The sequence below is a fragment of the Hyla sarda genome, unplaced genomic scaffold (genome assembly GCF_029499605.1).
Source record: "Hyla sarda isolate aHylSar1 unplaced genomic scaffold, aHylSar1.hap1 scaffold_492, whole genome shotgun sequence".
NCBI lineage: Eukaryota > Metazoa > Chordata > Amphibia > Anura > Hylidae > Hyla > Hyla sarda.
The window spans coordinates 126,698-148,864 of record NW_026610503.1 but is presented as its reverse complement, the minus strand read 5'-3'; the positions used below and the strand labels follow the sequence as shown (position 1 = coordinate 148,864).

The 22,167-nt window shown below is 42.4% G+C and overlaps 5 non-coding genes and 1 pseudogene across 5 annotated transcripts; all 6 read right to left on the bottom strand.

Moving 5' to 3' along the window:
• Positions 1-924: 924 nt before the first annotated feature.
• On the bottom strand, positions 925-1,115 carry LOC130337203 (U2 spliceosomal RNA). Its single transcript, XR_008878142.1, has one exon. It is a non-coding gene; the product is annotated as a U2 spliceosomal RNA (small nuclear RNA).
• A 2,106-nt stretch (positions 1,116-3,221) lies between these two features.
• LOC130337202 (U2 spliceosomal RNA) lies at positions 3,222-3,412 on the bottom strand. The gene has a single exon (XR_008878141.1). It is a non-coding gene; the product is annotated as a U2 spliceosomal RNA (small nuclear RNA).
• A 2,097-nt stretch (positions 3,413-5,509) lies between these two features.
• On the bottom strand, positions 5,510-5,700 carry LOC130337200 (U2 spliceosomal RNA). Its single transcript, XR_008878140.1, has one exon. It is a non-coding gene; the product is annotated as a U2 spliceosomal RNA (small nuclear RNA).
• A 2,091-nt stretch (positions 5,701-7,791) lies between these two features.
• On the bottom strand, positions 7,792-7,982 carry LOC130337199 (U2 spliceosomal RNA). The gene has a single exon (XR_008878139.1). It is a non-coding gene; the product is annotated as a U2 spliceosomal RNA (small nuclear RNA).
• Positions 7,983-10,069: 2,087 nt separating this feature from the next.
• Positions 10,070-10,274, bottom strand: LOC130337152 (U2 spliceosomal RNA; annotated as a pseudogene).
• Positions 10,275-17,465: 7,191 nt separating this feature from the next.
• On the bottom strand, positions 17,466-17,655 carry LOC130337151 (U2 spliceosomal RNA). The gene has a single exon (XR_008878101.1). It is a non-coding gene; the product is annotated as a U2 spliceosomal RNA (small nuclear RNA).
• Positions 17,656-22,167: the final 4,512 nt, after the last annotated feature.

Below are 22,167 nucleotides of genomic sequence, written 5' to 3'. Positions count from 1 at the left end.
TGTCTGAATTTGTCGCACAGAAAGTTGCAGGCCAAATATGTGTGACATTTCTGCGACTTTAGCTTCTAGAGCATTTTTACAACATTATACATAGGTGCTGAATACATAAAAAGCGACTGTTCAGCGACAGACAAGTCGCATCGGCTGAAAGTAGGCCAGAATGTCAGTCCATGTTGGAGCAGGTTTAGATACAGTCTAAAGTATAGATCTCAAAGTCTGTGCACAGAATTTAGCAAGGGCCTTGCACCTTCTGATGCATCAGGTAGGTGCACAATAGCATAGCCTAACCCTCTGTACTTTGGTCTATATTGATGCGGGACATAGACAGCCAGCTGATGACCAATCCATTAGTGCAATGGATGGCTGGAAGCATTTGTCTTTGCCTTTGCAATACCACAGAAGCAATGCATGGTCAATGTACAGCAATGACACACCTGTGTGAACAGCCAGGAGACCCCCCCCCCCCCCCATGTTATGTTACATAGTTACATAGTTAGTACGGTCGAAAAAAGACATATGTCCATCAAGTTTAACCAGGGAATTAAGGGGTAGGGGTGTGGCGCGATATTGGGGAAGGGATGAGATTTTATATTTCTTCATAAGCATTAATCTTATTTTGTCAATTAGGAACATTCAGCACCCACCCGCTATCAAGGCAGCTGCCTATCATGTCATGCCCTACCTGCACAGGTGTGCTGGCTACTCAAATGATCCAATTAAGGAGGCCATTTAGTCAGCAGCAGCAGAAGTCCTGTGCCTGGACGCTCCAACAGCGGCCAGACACAAGCAGAAGCAGAAGCAGCAGAAGCAGCAGCAGCACCACCTTTTGTTTTTTGGCTGCAGCAGCAGCAAGGCCCACAGGGCTGGCTAGCTAGCAAGCAGGTAGCAATGAAAGTAGGAATCTTTCTTTTTAACCCTGTAAGGGGGTGGTGCACTGTACCCGAAGATACTGCCATATCGGGTCAATGCATAGGGCGACGGAAGCAAGCTTCGAAATCGGCCCCCGTTCTCAAAAATCCATTTAATATATGGTCCCCAGATAGGGGACGTATCAGATATTAAACTGATAAGAACAGATACTACACTTGATCTTAGCCAAAAGGCCGAGAAGCGATAACCGTGAAAGGGGCGGGCCCAACAAGGTGCCCTTCATGGGCACTATCACTGCTTGCTGTCAGGGAGGCTGCCAGACAATTTTCCATGCACACTCTGGGCTGGGGGGCAGTCAACCACCAGTACACACAGCAGAACCTAAACCCCTACCATTATTGCTAAGCAGCAAGACAGGGGCCCATTGCACTCCCACGGGGCCTTTTTAAATGCAATCCATAACCCGGATTTGCCAGGAACCCTTTTTACTCCTCCTACTTGCATGTGACACTGGGCTTAGGATCTGCATAGGAAACACACACACAAGCACACACCTACCTTTGTTGCCTGCAGATGCCTCCTTGGCTGTCCCCAAACGGTATCAAACCAACACCCACGGGAAGCTGTAAGCATAGAGGACATGCCTGCACCCCATTGGACTTACCTGTGTGGGTTAAACCCGGGTTATTTGACAACCTATGGCGGTGATGGTTCTGCTCAGGCAGAGCAGTGCTGATGCTCCTCATAAAGCTGTCGCTGCTGTGAAGGTTCTAGGTGACATCACAAATCCCTATGGTTACATACACAACAAAGCTGGGTTGTTGTTGTTTACACTCTGCAAGGCCTGTGGAAGTGAGTGACATCATAGCACTGTAGTTCTGAGGGTTCTAGATGGATGCAACAATCTCCTGTTGCTTCTATGAAGGCCATAATAGACGACATCACCAAACAGCTCCATAGTCACATACACAGCAAAGGAGAGATGTTGTTTACACCTAGTGATGTCAGTGGTATTGAGTGACATCACAGCACAGTGCTAAGGCTCCTGGGCCTGGACACAGCAGCGGCTGCAATATCTCAACGGAGAATACGTTTATATATATGTGTGTGTGTGCGCGTATATATATATATATATATATATATATATATATATATATATATATATATATATATTTCTCCGCCGAAATCACTTTTAAACCCATTTCCACCTTTTTTTCCCTTCTCTTCCTCTTACTTTTTTTTCACGTTTTTTTACGTTTTTCTCCTTTTCGCCTCTTTTCTGGGCGTATTATTCTTCTTTTTCTTCTTTTTTTTCGTCTAATGCATACCCCATCAGTGCAGCAATGCTTATTCAATACCGCCAGCAGATGGAGACACTGGGGGATAATTTTCTAAGGATTTATACTGATTTTTCCTGTCTGAATTTGTCACACAGAAAGTTGCAGGCCAAATATGTGTGACATTTCTGCGACTTTAGCTTCTAGAGCATTTTTACAACATTATACATAGGTGCTGAATACATAAAAAGCGACTGTTCAGCGACAGACAAGTCGCATCGGCTGAAAGTAGGCCAGAATGTCAGTCCATGTTGGAGCAGGTTTAGATACAGTCTAAAGTATAGATCTCAAAGTCTGTGCACAGAATTTAGCAAGGGCCTCGCACCTTCTGATGCATCAGGTAGGTGCACAATAGCATAGCCTAACCCTCTGTACTTTGGTCTATATTGATGCGGGACATAGACAGCCAGCTGATGACCAATCCATTAGTGCAATGGATGGCTGGAAGCATTTGTCTTTGCCTTTGCAATACCACAGAAGCAATGCATGGTCAATGTACAGCAATGACACACCTGTGTGAACAGCCAGGAGACCCCCCCCCCCCCCCCATGTTATGTTACATAGTTACATAGTTAGTACGGTCGAAAAAAGACATATGTCCATCAAGTTCAACCAGGGAATTAAGGGGTAGGGGTGTGGCGCGATATTGGGGAAGGGATGAGATTTTATATTTCTTCATAAGCATTAATCTTATTTTGTCAATTAGGAACATTCAGCACCCACCCGCTATCAAGGCAGCTGCCTATCATGTCATGCCCTACCTGCACAGGTGTGCTGGCTACTCAAATGATCCAATTAAGGAGGCCATTTAGTCAGCAGCAGCAGCAGAAGTCCTGTGCCTGGACGCTCCAACAGCGGCCAGACACAAGCAGAAGCAGAAGCAGCAGAAGCAGCAGCAGCACCACCTTTTGTTTTTTGGCTGCAGCAGCAGCAAGGCCCACAGGGCTGGCTAGCTGGCTAGCCAGCAAGCAGGTAGCAATGAAAGTAGGAATCTTTCTTTTTAACCCTGTAAGGGGGTGGTGCACTGTACCCGAAGATACTGCCATATCGGGTCAATGCATAGGGCGACGGAAGCAAGCTTCGAAATCGGCCCCCGTTCTCAAAAATCCATTTAATATATGGTCCCCAGATAGGGGACGTATCAGATATTAAACTGATAAGAACAGATACTACACTTGATCTTAGCCAAAAGGCCGAGAAGCGATAACCGTGAAAGGGGCGGGCCCAACAAGGTGCCCTTCATGGGCACTATCACTGCTTGCTGTCAGGGAGGCTGCCAGACAATTTTCCATGCACACTCTGGGCTGGGGGGCAGTCAACCACCAGTACACACAGCAGAACCTAAACCCATACCATTATTGCTAAGCAGCAAGACAGGGGCCCATTGCACTCCCACGGGGCCTTTTTAAATGCAATCCATAACCCGGATTTGCCAGGAACCCTTTTTACTCCTCCTACTTGCATGTGACACTGGGCTTAGGATCTGCATAGGAAACACACACACAAGCACACACCTACCTTTGTTGCCTGCAGATGCCTCCTTGGCTGTCCCCAAACGGTATCAAACCAACACCCACGGGAAGCTGTAAGCATAGAGGACATGCCTGCACCCCATTGGACTTACCTGTGTGGGTTAAACCCGGGTTATTTGACAACCTATGGCGGTGATGGTTCTGCTCAGGCAGAGCAGTGCTGATGCTCCTCATAAAGCTGTCGCTGCTGTGAAGGTTCTAGGTGACATCACAAATCCCTATGGTTACATACACAACAAAGCTGGGTTGTTGTTGTTTACACTCTGCAAGGCCTGTGGAAGTGAGTGACATCATAGCACTGTAGTTCTGAGGGTTCTAGATGGATGCAACAATCTCCTGTTGCTTCTATGAAGGCCATAATAGACGACATCACCAAACAGCTCCATAGTCACATACACAGCAAAGGAGAGATGTTGTTTACACCTAGTGATGTCAGTGGTATTGAGTGACATCACAGCACAGTGCTAAGGCTCCTGGGCCTGGACACAGCAGCGGCTGCAATATCTCAACGGAGAATACGTTTATATATATGTGTGTGTGTGCGCGTATATATATATATATATATATATATATATATATATATATATATATATATTTCTCCGCCGAAATCACTTTTAAACCCATTTCCACCTTTTTTTCCCTTCTCTTCCTCTTACTTTTTTTTCACGTTTTTTTACGTTTTTCTCCTTTTCGCCTCTTTTCTGGGCGTATTATTCTTCTTTTTCTTCTTTTTTTTCGTCTAATGCATACCCCATCAGTGCAGCAATGCTTATTCAATACCGCCAGCAGATGGAGACACTGGGGGATAATTTTCTAAGGATTTATACTGATTTTTCCTGTCTGAATTTGTCGCACAGAAAGTTGCAGGCCAAATATGTGTGACATTTCTGCGACTTTAGCTTCTAGAGCATTTTTACAACATTATACATAGGTGCTGAATACATAAAAAGCGACTGTTCAGCGACAGACAAGTCGCATCGGCTGAAAGTAGGCCAGAATGTCAGTCCATGTTGGAGCAGGTTTAGATACAGTCTAAAGTATAGATCTCAAAGTCTGTGCACAGAATTTAGCAAGGGCCTCGCACCTTCTGATGCATCAGGTAGGTGCACAATAGCATAGCCTAACCCTCTGTACTTTGGTCTATATTGATGCGGGACATAGACAGCCAGCTGATGACCAATCCATTAGTGCAATGGATGGCTGGAAGCATTTGTCTTTGCCTTTGCAATACCACAGAAGCAATGCATGGTCAATGTACAGCAATGACACACCTGTGTGAACAGCCAGGAGACCCCCCCCCCCCCCCCATGTTATGTTACATAGTTATATAGTTAGTACGGTCGAAAAAAGACATATGTCCATCAAGTTCAACCAGGGAATTAAGGGGTAGGGGTGTGGCGCGATATTGGGGAAGGGATGAGATTTTATATTTCTTCATAAGCATTAATCTTATTTTGTCAATTAGGAACATTCAGCACCCACCCGCTATCAAGGCAGCTGCCTATCATGTCATGCCCTACCTGCACAGGTGTGCTGGCTACTCAAATGATCCAATTAAGGAGGCCATTTAGTCAGCAGCAGCAGAAGTCCTGTGCCTGGACGCTCCAACAGCGGCCAGACACAAGCAGAAGCAGAAGCAGCAGAAGCAGCAGCAGCACCACCTTTTGTTTTTTGGCTGCAGCAGCAGCAAGGCCCACAGGGCTGGCTAGCTGGCTAGCCAGCAAGCAGGTAGCAATGAAAGTAGGAATCTTTCTTTTTAACCCTGTAAGGGGGTGGTGCACTGTACCCGAAGATACTGCCATATCGGGTCAATGCATAGGGCGACGGAAGCAAGCTTCGAAATCGGCCCCCGTTCTCAAAAATCCATTTAATATATGGTCCCCAGATAGGGGACGTATCAGATATTAAACTGATAAGAACAGATACTACACTTGATCTTAGCCAAAAGGCCGAGAAGCGATAACCGTGAAAGGGGCGGGCCCAACAAGGTGCCCTTCATGGGCACTATCACTGCTTGCTGTCAGGGAGGCTGCCAGACAATTTTCCATGCACACTCTGGGCTGGGGGGCAGTCAACCACCAGTACACACAGCAGAACCTAAACCCATACCATTATTGCTAAGCAGCAAGACAGGGGCCCATTGCACTCCCACGGGGCCTTTTTAAATGCAATCCATAACCCGGATTTGCCAGGAACCCTTCTTACTCCTCCTACTTGCATGTGACACTGGGCTTAGGATCTGCATAGGAAACACACACACAAGCACACACCTACCTTTGTTGCCTGCAGATGCCTCCTTGGCTGTCCCCAAACGGTATCAAACCAACACCCACGGGAAGCTGTAAGCATAGAGGACATGCCTGCACCCCATTGGACTTACCTGTGTGGGTTAAACCCGGGTTATTTGACAACCTATGGCGGTGATGGTTCTGCTCAGGCAGAGCAGTGCTGATGCTCCTCATAAAGCTGTCGCTGCTGTGAAGGTTCTAGGTGACATCACAAATCCCTATGGTTACATACACAACAAAGCTGGGTTGTTGTTGTTTACACTCTGCAAGGCCTGTGGAAGTGAGTGACATCATAGCACTGTAGTTCTGAGGGTTCTAGATGGATGCAACAATCTCCTGTTGCTTCTATGAAGGCCATAATAGACGACATCACCAAACAGCTCCATAGTCACATACACAGCAAAGGAGAGATGTTGTTTACACCTAGTGATGTCAGTGGTATTGAGTGACATCACAGCACAGTGCTAAGGCTCCTGGGCCTGGACACAGCAGCGGCTGCAATATCTCAACGGAGAATACGTTTATATATATGTGTGTGTGTGCGCGTATATATATATATATATATATATATATATATATATATATATATATATTTCTCCGCCGAAATCACTTTTAAACCCATTTCCACCTTTTTTTCCCTTCTCTTCCTCTTACTTTTTTTTCACGTTTTTTTACGTTTTTCTCCTTTTCGCCTCTTTTCTGGGCGTATTATTCTTCTTTTTCTTCTTTTTTTTCGTCTAATGCATACCCCATCAGTGCAGCAATGCTTATTCAATACCGCCAGCAGATGGAGACACTGGGGGATAATTTTCTAAGGATTTATACTGATTTTTCCTGTCTGAATTTGTCGCACAGAAAGTTGCAGGCCAAATATGTGTGACATTTCTGCGACTTTAGCTTCTAGAGCATTTTTACAACATTATACATAGGTGCTGAATACATAAAAAGCGACTGTTCAGCGACAGACAAGTCGCATCGGCTGAAAGTAGGCCAGAATGTCAGTCCATGTTGGAGCAGGTTTAGATACAGTCTAAAGTATAGATCTCAAAGTCTGTGCACAGAATTTAGCAAGGGCCTCGCACCTTCTGATGCATCAGGTAGGTGCACAATAGCATAGCCTAACCCTCTGTACTTTGGTCTATATTGATGCGGGACATAGACAGCCAGCTGATGACCAATCCATTAGTGCAATGGATGGCTGGAAGCATTTGTCTTTGCCTTTGCAATACCACAGAAGCAATGCATGGTCAATGTACAGCAATGACACACCTGTGTGAACAGCCAGGAGACCCCCCCCCCCCCCCCCCATGTTATGTTACATAGTTACATAGTTAGTACGGTCGAAAAAAGACATATGTCCATCAAGTTCAACCAGGGAATTAAGGGGTAGGGGTGTGGCGCGATATTGGGGAAGGGATGAGATTTTATATTTCTTCATAAGCATTAATCTTATTTTGTCAATTAGGAACATTCAGCACCCACCCGCTATCAAGGCAGCTGCCTATCATGTCATGCCCTACCTGCACAGGTGTGCTGGCTACTCAAATGATCCAATTAAGGAGGCCATTTAGTCAGCAGCAGCAGAAGTCCTGTGCCTGGACGCTCCAACAGCGGCCAGACACAAGCAGAAGCAGCAGAAGCAGCAGCAGCACCACCTTTTGTTTTTTGGCTGCAGCAGCAGCAAGGCCCACAGGGCTGGCTAGCTGGCTAGCCAGCAAGCAGGTAGCAATGAAAGTAGGAATCTTTCTTTTTAACCCTGTAAGGGGGTGGTGCACTGTACCCGAAGATACTGCCATATCGGGTCAATGCATAGGGCGACGGAAGCAAGCTTCGAAATCGGCCCCCGTTCTCAAAAATCCATTTAATATATGGTCCCCAGATAGGGGACGTATCAGATATTAAACTGATAAGAACAGATACTACACTTGATCTTAGCCAAAAGGCCGAGAAGCGATAACCGTGAAAGGGGCGGGCCCAACAAGGTGCCCTTCATGGGCACTATCACTGCTTGCTGTCAGGGAGGCTGCCAGACAATTTTCCATGCACACTCTGGGCTGGGGGGCAGTCAACCACCAGTACACACAGCAGAACCTAAACCCATACCATTATTGCTAAGCAGCAAGACAGGGGCCCATTGCACTCCCACGGGGCCTTTTTAAATGCAATCCATAACCCGGATTTGCCAGGAACCCTTCTTACTCCTCCTACTTGCATGTGACACTGGGCTTAGGATCTGCATAGGAAACACACACACAAGCACACACCTACCTTTGTTGCCTGCAGATGCCTCCTTGGCTGTCCCCAAACGGTATCAAACCAACACCCACGGGAAGCTGTAAGCATAGAGGACATGCCTGCACCCCATTGGACTTACCTGTGTGGGTTAAACCCGGGTTATTTGACAACCTATGGCGGTGATGGTTCTGCTCAGGCAGAGCAGTGCTGATGCTCCTCATAAAGCTGTCGCTGCTGTGAAGGTTCTAGGTGACATCACAAATCCCTATGGTTACATACACAACAAAGCTGGGTTGTTGTTGTTTACACTCTGCAAGGCCTGTGGAAGTGAGTGACATCATAGCACTGTAGTTCTGAGGGTTCTAGATGGATGCAACAATCTCCTGTTGCTTCTATGAAGGCCATAATAGACGACATCACCAAACAGCTCCATAGTCACATACACAGCAAAGGAGAGATGTTGTTTACACCTAGTGATGTCAGTGGTATTGAGTGACATCACAGCACAGTGCTAAGGCTCCTGGGCCTGGACACAGCAGCGGCTGCAATATCTCAACGGAGAATACGTTTATATATATGTGTGTGTGTGCGCGTATATATATATATATATATATATATATATATATATATATATTTCTCCGCCGAAATCACTTTTAAACCCATTTCCACCTTTTTTTCCCTTCTCTTCCTCTTACTTTTTTTTCACGTTTTTTTACGTTTTTCTCCTTTTCGCCTCTTTTCTGGGCGTATTATTCTTCTTTTTCTTCTTTTTTTTCGTCTAATGCATACCCCATCAGTGCAGCAATGCTTATTCAATACCGCCAGCAGATGGAGACACTGGGGGATAATTTTCTAAGGATTTATACTGATTTTTCCTGTCTGAATTTGTCGCACAGAAAGTTGCAGGCCAAATATGTGTGACATTTCTGCGACTTTAGCTTCTAGAGCATTTTTACAACATTATACATAGGTGCTGAATACATAAAAAGCGACTGTTCAGCGACAGACAAGTCGCATCGGCTGAAAGTAGGCCAGAATGTCAGTCCATGTTGGAGCAGGTTTAGATACAGTCTAAAGTATAGATCTCAAAGTCTGTGCACAGAATTTAGCAAGGGCCTCGCACCTTCTGATGCATCAGGTAGGTGCACAATAGCATAGCCTAACCCTCTGTACTTTGGTCTATATTGATGCGGGACATAGACAGCCAGCTGATGACCAATCCATTAGTGCAATGGATGGCTGGAAGCATTTGTCTTTGCCTTTGCAATACCACAGAAGCAATGCATGGTCAATGTACAGCAATGACACACCTGTGTGAACAGCCAGGAGACCCCCCCCCCCCCCATGTTATGTTACATAGTTACATAGTTAGTACGGTCGAAAAAAGACATATGTCCATCAAGTTCAACCAGGGAATTAAGGGGTAGGGGTGTGGCGCGATATTGGGGAAGGGATGAGATTTTATATTTCTTCATAAGCATTAATCTTATTTTGTCAATTAGGAACATTCAGCACCCACCCGCTATCAAGGCAGCTGCCTATCATGTCATGCCCTACCTGCACAGGTGTGCTGGCTACTCAAATGATCCAATTAAGGAGGCCATTTAGTCAGCAGCAGCAGAAGTCCTGTGCCTGGACGCTCCAACAGCGGCCAGACACAAGCAGAAGCAGAAGCAGCAGAAGCAGCAGCAGCACCACCTTTTGTTTTTTGGCTGCAGCAGCAGCAAGGCCCACAGGGCTGGCTAGCTGGCTAGCCAGCAAGCAGGTAGCAATGAAAGTAGGAATCTTTCTTTTTAACCCTGTAAGGGGGTGGTGCACTGTACCCGAAGATACTGCCATATCGGGTCAATGCATAGGGCGACGGAAGCAAGCTTCGAAATCGGCCCCCGTTCTCAAAAATCCATTTAATATATGGTCCCCAGATAGGGGACGTATCAGATATTAAACTGATAAGAACAGATTTTTTTTTTTTTTTTTTTTTTTCCTCAGTTACAGACTATTGTTCAAGCGATCATCAGGTCACCTACCAAAACTCATCACTTCTAAACAAAGTCTGAAAAAACATCATGCGGAAAAATATCTCAATAAGAAAACTATAAGAGAAGCACAAATTCAAAACCTTGATCAGGATACTTACAACTTTCTCCATTCCTTGTATCTCCAAATCTTTTCAGCCTCTTCCTCTCCCATTCTCTTCTTGTCAAATAGAAAAATAATAAACAACCTTCCAAAAAAAAGTCTCTTCAACTCCCTTGGAGAAATACACACATTTTTAAAAACAAGCAGGTTTCTAGAATCCCATAAAACTTCTTTAAAAACAGAAAATACAATCCAGCTTTCACGTGTGTCCTCTCTCCTGCTAAAATCCTGACCAATAAAAATCTTCTCAAAATTAAAATCAACATATCCCGTGATTGCAGAAAAAAACCTCTGTAGAAGCATAAAAAATTCTCTTGCATAAAAACAGTTCCAAAATATGTGCACTGTATCCTCCCTGCCTCCACAACCCTCTCTTGGACATTTCTCGCTCACTCTTATTCCTCGTCCATTCAGGAAAGCTCTGGTTGGGAGGCAGCCATGAAAAGTCATCCAGTTTACATCTCTCTGTCTATTGGATAATCCTCTAACATTAAAAAGATTCCAGATCTTCACAGACTGAGCAGTAGTGCAGAATGGTACTTCATATAATCTCTCATTTTTTCTTATTTCATTTTCAATTTTCTTTTTCTCAGGTTTTCCCAGGGAACTCAAACCAAATTGATCACTGAAAGATCTGAGAACCACATAGAAGGTAGGTATAACTTGCGCTATTGGTCTCCTCAGATCCTTCTCACACCAGCCCCATTTGGAAAACAACCATCCTGCCAAATACCTGCTCATGTCTGCCACCCAATTATTGCACTGAGACACTTTATAAATTAAAAGAAAGTAATGAGTCTTTAAAAACAGATTAATATCCGGGAAATTATATCCGCCTTTCTTCACGCTCTTCATCACTTCCTCCCTCTTCATCTTTTCCATCTTTGAACCCCAGAAAAAAATAAACAACTTCCTTGTCATCCTTCTGGTCCATAATTTGCCGGGTGGGAAAACCATTGCAGTATATAATAGTAGTGGCAAAATTACTGCCTTTAAAATCAGAACTTTACCTTTAAGGGACAAGTTTCTCAATTTCCAAAAAGATAATTTCTTCTCTATCTTCTCCTCCAACTTCTCATAACTTTTCCCTCCTTTTAGATTTTTTTCAAAAACAACCCCTAACACTTCAATATCTTCCTTCTCATCCACGCCATCCACCACCACTTTTCCTTGCTTTCCAAAATTACTCAATTGGCACTTCCCCCAATTGACTTTCATACCAGCAATACAACAAAAAATCTTTACATGCAAATTCACTCTATTAAGATCAGCTTGGGAAGTGCAAGTAAAAACCACATCATCCATGTAACTTAAAACCTTCAAATTCCTTCCATTACTTCCCGGGATAAAAACACCACTCACACATTTGTCCTTCTGTACATTTTTGAGCAAGGCCTCAATGACACAAATGAATAAAATTGGGGAGAGTGGGCATCCCTGTCGTACTCCTGATAAAATATTAAAACCCGGCCCCACATGTCCATTGACTAAAATCTGACTTGTTGCCCCATAATAAAAACTTTTAATCACAAACAGTAGCTTCTCAGGAATACCCATATGCTTTAAAACCATAAACAAAAAATCATGAGCAACTCTGTCATAAGCTTTTTCAAAATCAATGGATTCCACAAAAAGTGCATTCTTATTAAAATTACTATAATAAATAGAGTCTCTTAAAACTAATAAATTATCAGTTATTCTCCTATTTGGCACTGCACAAACTTGGTATTCTCCAACAAGGTGCTCAACTATGTCACTCATCCTGTTCGCCACAATCTTTGCAATGATCTTATAATCTGTATTCAATAATGTGATCGGCCTCCAGTTTTTCAAATCTCTTTCATCACCTTTCTTATGTATCAAGGTAATAACTCCTTTCTTCATAGACTCCGCTAAAATACCTGAGTTAAAAACATATTGCACCACCCGTGTAAAATCTTGCTTTAAAATATGCCAAAAAACTGAATAAAACTCAAAGGGGAGGCCATCACAGCCCGGTGTCTTCCCTTTCGCTGTCTTGTCCAGAGCCTGCTTGATCTCCCCTTCACAAACTTCCTCAATTAAAAATGCACTTTTTCCTTCAGGGACATTATTCTCTAAAATATTACAATAATCATTCATCTCCGTCTCACTGGCTCTGCTCTTATTACTAAAAAGTGTTTCATAAAATCTGCCAATCTCCTTCACCATCTCATCACCAACAACTTCCCCTGTAGGAGTTAAAACAGACTTAAAAACACCCCTAGCATTAAAACATTTTTTAAAGAAATATCTTGTACATTGTTCATTTTCCTCCAAATGTTGAACTTTGGATTTAAAAACAATATTTCTACCTCTTTCCAACAACCTGTTCTTCATCTCAATTTTCACCTTCTCAATTTCCTCCTCCACCTCCACACCAACATGTTTAAACTTAAAGAGAGTTTCTAAACGTGAGATAAGCCTTTCATAACCCCTCCTCTTTTCTTGTGCCCTCCTTATGCAAATGAACTTAAAATACTTAGCAAACTCACTTTTTGCCCAATCCCACCAAGCTAAAACATTACTAAAAACAGATTGTTTAGAAGTACAAGATAAAAAAAAATCTTTAAAACCGGCCATTACTTCTTCATCTTCTAATAGACTTACATTTAATTTCCAGAGCCCTCTACCAAAATGAAAGGACTCTGCAATACTTATTTCTGCCGACACCATCTTATGATCTGAGAAAGTTGACATCATTTGATTGCACCGGACCACCTTAATCCCCTCAGAGACAAGAATGTAATCAATCCGGGATTTACAGCGGCCACTATCTGATATATAGGTGTATCTTTCATCAGTGCTAACCATCAGTCCAACATCAGAATAATGTAAGTCTTGAATAATTTGGTTTAAAACATTTGAAGTAATATCAGTTCTAACCTTAGCAGAGCTCTCACGATCATTGACGGATCTAATGCAGTTAAAATCACCAACAATAATAGTACCATCACGACCAGGAATAAAAAGTTTAAGAGACTCTAAAAATAACACACGTGCCTGTTTTTCTGCTGGCGCATATACATTAAAAACTCTCATTCTCTGGCCTAAAAACTCAAAATTTAAAACCATACAACGACCTGGTACTAAAACTTGGCAATTTAAAACTTTAATGTCCCTGTTACACAATAAAATCCCCACACCTTCATTTTTATTCTCTGTGCATGTAGACCAAAAAGACTGCCCTCTCTTCCATTCATCTACATAAGGTGCAGACTTAATTGCACACTCCTGTAAACAAAATATATCTCCCTTCACATTCTCCAAAAAATCAAAAACTGCTGCTCTTCTGATGGTTGTTCCTATACTCCGAACATTAAGAGTAGCCACAACCAATGCCATTAAAAAGGAAAGAAGGCAATCCATTTTCTTAACATCCATTTTAACTAGAAGTTAGTATTCTGACCTTCAACCTTCCTTAGCAGCATCCCATAGCAATCAGGCGACCCCACTTGAGAGTCCCTGTCCATCATTTTCTCACCTCCATACACAGGATCCGTCTGATCCCCTGACCAACTCCCTTTCTTACACCTTTTACTTTTACCTTGAAAGCCTCCATTTGCATCTTCATCTTCATCTTCCCCCTCCTCCTCCTCCTTCTCCTCCTCTTCAGATGTTACATTCTCCTCCCCACTAATCACCCTCTGCCCAGGTGTTAGGGATCTCTCACTCTCATTCTCCTGAAACTCCATCCCCTCCTCCTCCCCCACCACTGGGTTTGGGCATTCAAAATCCTCAATTGTTTCTTCACATGGGGGAACCTCCCTACACACAGTCTCCACACTCTCCACCACTTTCTCTTTTTTCCCTTTACGTGCTTTCTTCTTACTGACCTCAGTAAACTCTTCACCAACACCAGTCTCCTCACAATGCACACCAGTGGAGTCACCCTCCTCCCCTTTTCCAGATTTTTCCTGAGTATTCATGTGCTGCACTGTCACACCTGCTGCACTCCCTTTTACAGAGTTCTCGTCAATCACCTGAGTCACCTCAGCATTCACACCAAAAACACGTGGAAATGGCCTTTCTCCTCTTTCCTCTCTTCTATTTCCTGCTGCGTCAGCATAGCTCATTTTCTTTCTATACCATAAACTGCATCCTCTAGCCAAATGCTCCTCACTACCACAGATATCACACGTTTTCTTCTCAGTACATTCACCCGAGTTGTGACCTGATTTCCCACAATTCCTGCAGCATACTCCTTGCTCAGGGCAAGACTCCTGTACATGTCCATAAGCGTGACAACGTCTACAGTACTGCAACTGTCCTTCATAAAAACAAAAACCTCTTTCTCCTCCAATAGAAAATACCTGTGGTATACTCTTCCTTCCCTCTTCCATTCCTTCGTCCTTTTTAAATTTTACAACAAATTTCCTTTTACAATTAAAGTACCCATGTCTGTTCTTGAGTCTTCCAAGAAATTTAACTTCATCACAATATCGGTACAAAAAATTGGTCACCATCTCATCCGAAACCTTCGGGTTGTACATATGGACTATAACAACCTTAGACATATTCATGAATAATGGCTCCACTTTCACCTTACTCATTATAGCTGGCTCATTCCTCCTCTTCATCACTTCTAAGTCCATGTAGACCCTCTGGCAAACCTCAGAATCATAAAAGGTTATATCGTAAATCCCTTGCCTAGGGAAGTCTTGCATAGCGATTACATGCCATACCTGAAGGTACTGGAGCTTGCGAAGAATCTCCAGCACAACTTGATCCAATCCAATCGTCCCCCGGTGTTCGCCAGGAACGTAAATCCGCACCGTATCCTCGAGTCCTCGAGTCCTCTCTCCGCTCATTTTTGCAGGTTAAGATACCCACTATCGCAACCCAGTAACAATCCAGGGCCCCCCCGCAAAAGAGGGCCCTGATCACCACCCCTTCCGACTCCTACCCTGCCCGGTAAACCGCACAGGATCTTAGCCAAAAGGCCGAGAAGCGATAACCGTGAAAGGGGCGGGCCCAACAAGGTGCCCTTCATGGGCACTATCACTGCTTGCTGTCAGGGAGGCTGCCAGACAATTTTCCATGCACACTCTGGGCTGGGGGGCAGTCAACCACCAGTACACACAGCAGAACCTAAACCCATACCATTATTGCTAAGCAGCAAGACAGGGGCCCATTGCACTCCCACGGGGCCTTTTTAAATGCAATCCATAACCCGGATTTGCCAGGAACCCTTCTTACTCCTCCTACTTGCATGTGACACTGGGCTTAGGATCTGCATAGGAAACACACACACAAGCACACACCTACCTTTGTTACCTGCAGATGCCTCCTTGGCTGTCCCCAAACGGTATCAAACCAACACCCACGGGAAGCTGTAAGCATAGAGGACATGCCTGCACCCCATTGGACTTACCTGTGTGGGTTAAACCCGGGTTATTTGACAACCTATGGCGGTGATGGTTCTGCTCAGGCAGAGCAGTGCTGATGCTCCTCATAAAGCTGTCGCTGCTGTGAAGGTTCTAGGTGACATCACAAATCCCTATGGTTACATACACAACAAAGCTGGGTTGTTGTTGTTTACACTCTGCAAGGCCTGTGGAAGTGAGTGACATCATAGCACTGTAGTTCTGAGGGTTCTAGATGGATGCAACAATCTCCTGTTGCTTCTATGAAGGCCATAATAGACGACATCACCAAACAGCTCCATAGTCACATACACAGCAAAGGAGAGATGTTGTTTACACCTAGTGATGTCAGTGGTATTGAGTGACATCACAGCACAGTGCTAAGGCTCCTGGGCCTGGACACAGCAGCGGCTGCAATATCTCAACGGAGAATACGTTTATATATATGTGTGTGTGTGCGCGTATATATATATATATATATATATATATATATATATATATATATATATATTTCTCCGCCGAAATCACTTTTAAACCCATTTCCACCTTTTTTTCCCTTCTCTTCCTCTTACTTTTTTTTCACGTTTTTTTACGTTTTTCTCCTTTTCGCCTCTTTTCTGGGCGTATTATTCTTCTTTTTCTTCTTTTTTTTCGTCTAATGCATACCCCATCAGTGCAGCAATGCTTATTCAATACCGCCAGCAGATGGAGACACTGGGGGATAATTTTCTAAGGATTTATACTGATTTTTCCTGTCTGAATTTGTCGCACAGAAAGTTGCAGGCCAAATATGTGTGACATTTCTGCGACTTTAGCTTCTAGAGCATTTTTACAACATTATACATAGGTGCTGAATACATAAAAAGCGACTGTTCAGCGACAGACAAGTCGCATCGGCTGAAAGTAGGCCAGAATGTCAGTCCATGTTGGAGCAGGTTTAGATACAGTCTAAAGTATAGATCTCAAAGTCTGTGCACAGAATTTAGCAAGGGCCTCGCACCTTCTGATGCATCAGGTAGGTGCACAATAGCATAGCCTAACCCTCTGTACTTTGGTCTATATTGATGCGGGACATAGACAGCCAGCTGATGACCAATCCATTAGTGCAATGGATGGCTGGAAGCATTTGTCTTTGCCTTTGCAATACCACAGAAGCAATGCATGGTCAATGTACAGCAATGACACACCTGTGTGAACAGCCAGGAGACCCCCCCCCCCCCCCCATGTTATGTTACATAGTTACATAGTTAGTACGGTCGAAAAAAGACATATGTCCATCAAGTTCAACCAGGGAATTAAGGGGTAGGGGTGTGGCGCGATATTGGGGAAGGGATGAGATTTTATATTTCTTCATAAGCATTAATCTTATTTTGTCAATTAGGAACATTCAGCACCCACCCGCTATCAAGGCAGCTGCCTATCATGTCATGCCCTACCTGCACAGGTGTGCTGGCTACTCAAATGATCCAATTAAGGAGGCCATTTAGTCAGCAGCAGCAGAAGTCCTGTGCCTGGACGCTCCAACAGCGGCCAGACACAAGCAGAAGCAGCAGAAGCAGCAGCAGCACCACCTTTTGTTTTTTGGCTGCAGCAGCAGCAAGGCCCACAGGGCTGGCTAGCTGGCTAGCCAGCAAGCAGGTAGCAATGAAAGTAGGAATCTTTCTTTTTAACCCTGTAAGGGGGTGGTGCACTGTACCCGAAGATACTGCCATATCGGGTCAATGCATAGGGCGACGGAAGCAAGCTTCGAAATCGGCCCCCGTTCTCAAAAATCCATTTAATATATGGTCCCCAGATAGGGGACGTATCAGATATTAAACTGATAAGAACAGATTTTTTTTTTTTTTTACATTTTTATTGAAAAAACTCAAAAACTTAAATACATCACAAAAAATGTTTACAATACATCAAATACTGTTTTCCATAAATGTAAATTCCACATAGCTAATGCTTTTTTCTGCCCATATCTCTTTTTATCAATTAAATAGTACAAGTAAACTTCACTGTATATCATCTTCAAACATTCTTTTTCACAAATAAAATCTCTTTTGAAGACAAGGATATTACGAACTTTCCATAATACATTTTTTGTACAGTTGATAAAAATCCACAAAATTCTCTCTTTTTCTTTCATAACTCCATCACTTTTGCCATATAAAACAACTTCATGATTTAAAACTTTTAGACCTGTTAGGAATTTCAATAAAGAACCAATTAGTCTAAAAACCTTTTGTGCAAAATAACAATTCCAGAAAAGGTGCAAAACAGTTTCATCTATATTGCAATTATCCCGGGGACAGACACATACAGCATTTAGACCTCTTCTATATTGGAAAAATCTTACCGGAAGACACTCATGGATAATCATCCATGCTAAATCCTTGTGCTCATTAAAAAGATATGGCTCGTTTACCTTTTTCCATATTTGTACACACCTATTATAAGAAAAATTAGAGACCATACATATTTCTTCTTGCAAATTTAACTGTACTTCTATCTTGCGAGCATCCCTCAAGGTTAACAAGTCAAAGTCTTTAAGGTTATACATACGTATAATTTTTTCTAAGATGGCATAATGTTTAGGCGGAGTTAAAAGTACAGGAGAAGATAATGATAAAAACACCCATTCTCTTTTTCTAAAAATATGTCCCGCAGAGTACTTTAAAAAACAGGACCATACACTTTTCATAAAAAGTCCCCTAAAACACCAACTAAAAAACCTTAAGTATAAAAATCTTCTAATACAGGGAACCTGTTTTCCTCCATTTTTTTGTGACTTATACATAGTATCTCTTTTTAATTTTTCTGCTTTAGAACTCCATAGAAACTCAAAGAGAATCCTCTGAAGTTGCCTAGACATAAGTTCATTAGGAGGATAAATCATATTTAAATAGAGCATAATGGGTATTAGCATAGCCTTAATCACCAAAATTTTACCTTCTAAGGATAATTTCCTTAGGGACCAAAAGTCTACCTTTTTCTTTACCTTTTCTTTTACCATTAGCCAACTTTCCTCACCATTGTTATTTTTATCAAAGATGACTCCAAGGATTTTTATTTTTTCTGACTGTAATTTTAGGTTTGGTATTTGCACGTTTTCCCATTTACCTATATAAAAACAGTCACATTTAGATAAATTAAGTTTAAAAGCAGAAGCTTTACAAAAGAAATCAGTAACATCAACAACTCTTTGTAAAGAGAAGGCACTTTCACAAAAAACATTAATATCATCCATATAGCCACACACTTTAAGGGTGGCATTATTACCTCCAGGAACTGGCACTCCTTTTATTATTTTATCATTCCTTATTAAGTTTAACAGAGGTTCTATTGCACATATAAACAGTATAGGAGACAGAGGGCAGCCTTGCTTTACCCCTGATGATAAATTAATAAAATCTGTAAGGAAACCATTTATTAAAATCCTGCTAAAAGAACCTTTATATAAGAGAGCAATTTGCTTAATAAATATGTTAGGAAAACCCATGCGTTGTAAAACCATCCATAAAAAAACAATGTGATACTCTATCGAACGCTTTATGAAAATCTAGAGATAGAATGGCTAGATTTTGATTCCGCTCTTGCTGATACCATATGACGTCCCTAATAGCATTTAAAGGTTCAGCTACACTCCTTCCTGGGACACCACATACCTGATCCACATGGATGACCTTGTACAAAAACGGCTTCATTCTGTTAACAAAAATTTTTGACATAATCTTATAATCAACATTAAGAAGCGTAATTGGTCTCCAATTTTCTAAGCTGTTCCTATCCCCCTTTTTGGGGATCAGAGACACTATACCACTCCTCCAAGATAAAGGTAGAACATCAGAATTAAAAGCCTCCTTAAAAATATTAAGCAAATCATCTTTAAAAATTTCCCAAAAGGTTTTATAAAACTCTACAGGAAGTCCATCAGAACCTGGTGTTTTACCTGTGGATAAACTTTTAGCAGCAATTTCTAATTCTTGGCATCTTACTTCTGTGCAAAGTGCATCTTGGTCCTCCTTACTTAAACCACAATCTAAAGTGCTTAGGAGAAAATTAGCAGCAGATATATCAATGGGTTTCTCATTAAACAGATCTTGATAAAAGGATTTAGCTTTGGATAACATTCCTACATTAGTAGTTTCATCCTCAATGTTAATCATTAACTTTTTTGTTTCCATTACCTTTTTAAAAAAGAATCTTGTACACTTTTCATCCTTCTCTTTACATTCAACTTTGGAGTTAAAAATTATTTCTTTCCCTTTGTTAGTTATAGCCTTCTGAATATCACTTTTAACACTTAAAATCAGATCGTCTACATATACACCCAGCTCTTTGAGTTGATAATAGGTTTGTAGTTTTGTGTTAAGATCTCTATACCATTTCAATTTCTCTTTTGTTTTTTTAACACCCATCTTAATAAAATACTCTTTAAATTTTACCTTGCAGAATTCCCACCATGCTAAAAGAGAATTAAAATTAGTCCTTGAGTTCTGCAATTTTTTAAAAAGATAGATAAAATTACATTTAATTTCTTCATCTTCAAGCAAAGAGACATTCAGACGCCAGACTCCTTTGGCTCTGCAAACCCCATCAAACTTACATGTAGCAGATAAAATCTTATGATCTGAAAAAAAGGTAGAAGTCAATTGCATATTCCCATAAAATGCAAATCCAGAAGCAAAAATATAATCAATCCTTGACATATAAAGGCTATTCCCCCAGGTATACCCAGGGTCATTAGGGAAAGAGGTTCTCCACAAATCTTTTAAATTAAAATCAACTATAAAATCCTTTAGTTGTTTTTCAGTCTTATCTTTCCTTTGTTCAGATCCTCCAGCCCGCTCCTCTCCTGCCATTATACAATTAAAATCACCAGCGATGATAAGCGGGGATGAACCCGGTAAATAAAACTGAATTTTCTCTAATAAATCAGATCTTTCATCCTTATCTGGAGAGGCATATACATTTAAAAGTCTCATATTCATGTCATTATAAATAATATGAACGAGCAGGGCTCTACCGGGTACAATGTCTGTGAAGGAGGTAACTTTATACTCACTGCTCTTGAACAGTATGCCAACACCAGTCACTTTCCTCTCATTATCCCCTGACCACACAGACGGGCCAAGAGTCCATTCAGATCTCAAAGATGAATAATTGATATCATAATCAATGGCACATTCCTGTAAAAATAAAATGTCTGTAGGCAAAGAAGACAAGAAAGAGAATAAAGCAGCCCTCCTCTCCGGGCTCTTCAAACTCCTCACATTGAAGGAGGAGATATTAACACTTGGTAGCTCCTGGGTCATTCATTATCCTCAGACAAAGAACCCCAATCTGCAGGTGGTGACACAAATTCCTCAATATTAACAGGGTCGGATGCTGTTATAACCTTTTGGCAGACAATCTCCACATTCCCCTCGTCCGCACTAACTCGACCACTCCTTTTGATGTTAAGGCCCTTTTCCTCTTTCCGGTCTCTGCTTTTCCTCTTTCGCCGTTCTTCTACATCCATCTCCTCTGTATCCCTTCTGGGCGGTCCAGGACCCTCAACTTCCATGAGAGGAGAACCCCTCACTTCTGTCTCAGGTCCCACGACCTTCCCCGGGGACACAATGCTTTTGGAGACATGAGCCACAGCAGGTATCACAGGAATTCCGGTAGCAGAAGACTCAGGCATCACTTTCAGGGTGTGGGTCTTAGGCACAGGCACAGCATCCATGGAGCTCTTCCTCATCGAGGGACCAGCCGACGTAGCCACAATATTGGCCCAGGAGCGTTGAGGACAATCCTTAAAAGCGTGTCCTTTCTGCTTACACACATTACACAGAATCTCATTTTGACAGTCCAAAGTGGTGTGGCCTTTTTGGCCACATCTTTTGCAAATAACCACTTCCTCTTTGCAAGATTCTTGTGTATGACCATATTCATGGCATTTCCTGCAATAATACGGCATCCCAGGGTAGAATAAATAGCCACGTTTACGCCCAATTAAAAAATTTGCAGGTGGGCGACACAGACCTCCAATTCCTCTCACATCTTCTCTGAACTTAACAGCAAACTTATGCTTTCCAGTCCAAAAGTCCATTGCATTCATTATTTTATGAGAGTATTTGACTTCCGCACAATATTGGTTTAAAAATAAGACAATGTCTCTTATATCCACGTATGGATCGTGCATAGTAACCACCTGTGGAACATCGCCATTAGAATATAGAGCAATGAAAACAAGTCCTTTCATATCCTCCTCATTGGCAAGCTCCCGAACTTTCTCAAACATATGGTCACATGCAGATGCGGAAGTCAAGGTAAGAATGAAAAGTCCTTTACCTGGGTCTTTTAGGCAAAACACATCTTCTCTCTGAATGTGCAATAAATCCAGCATAAT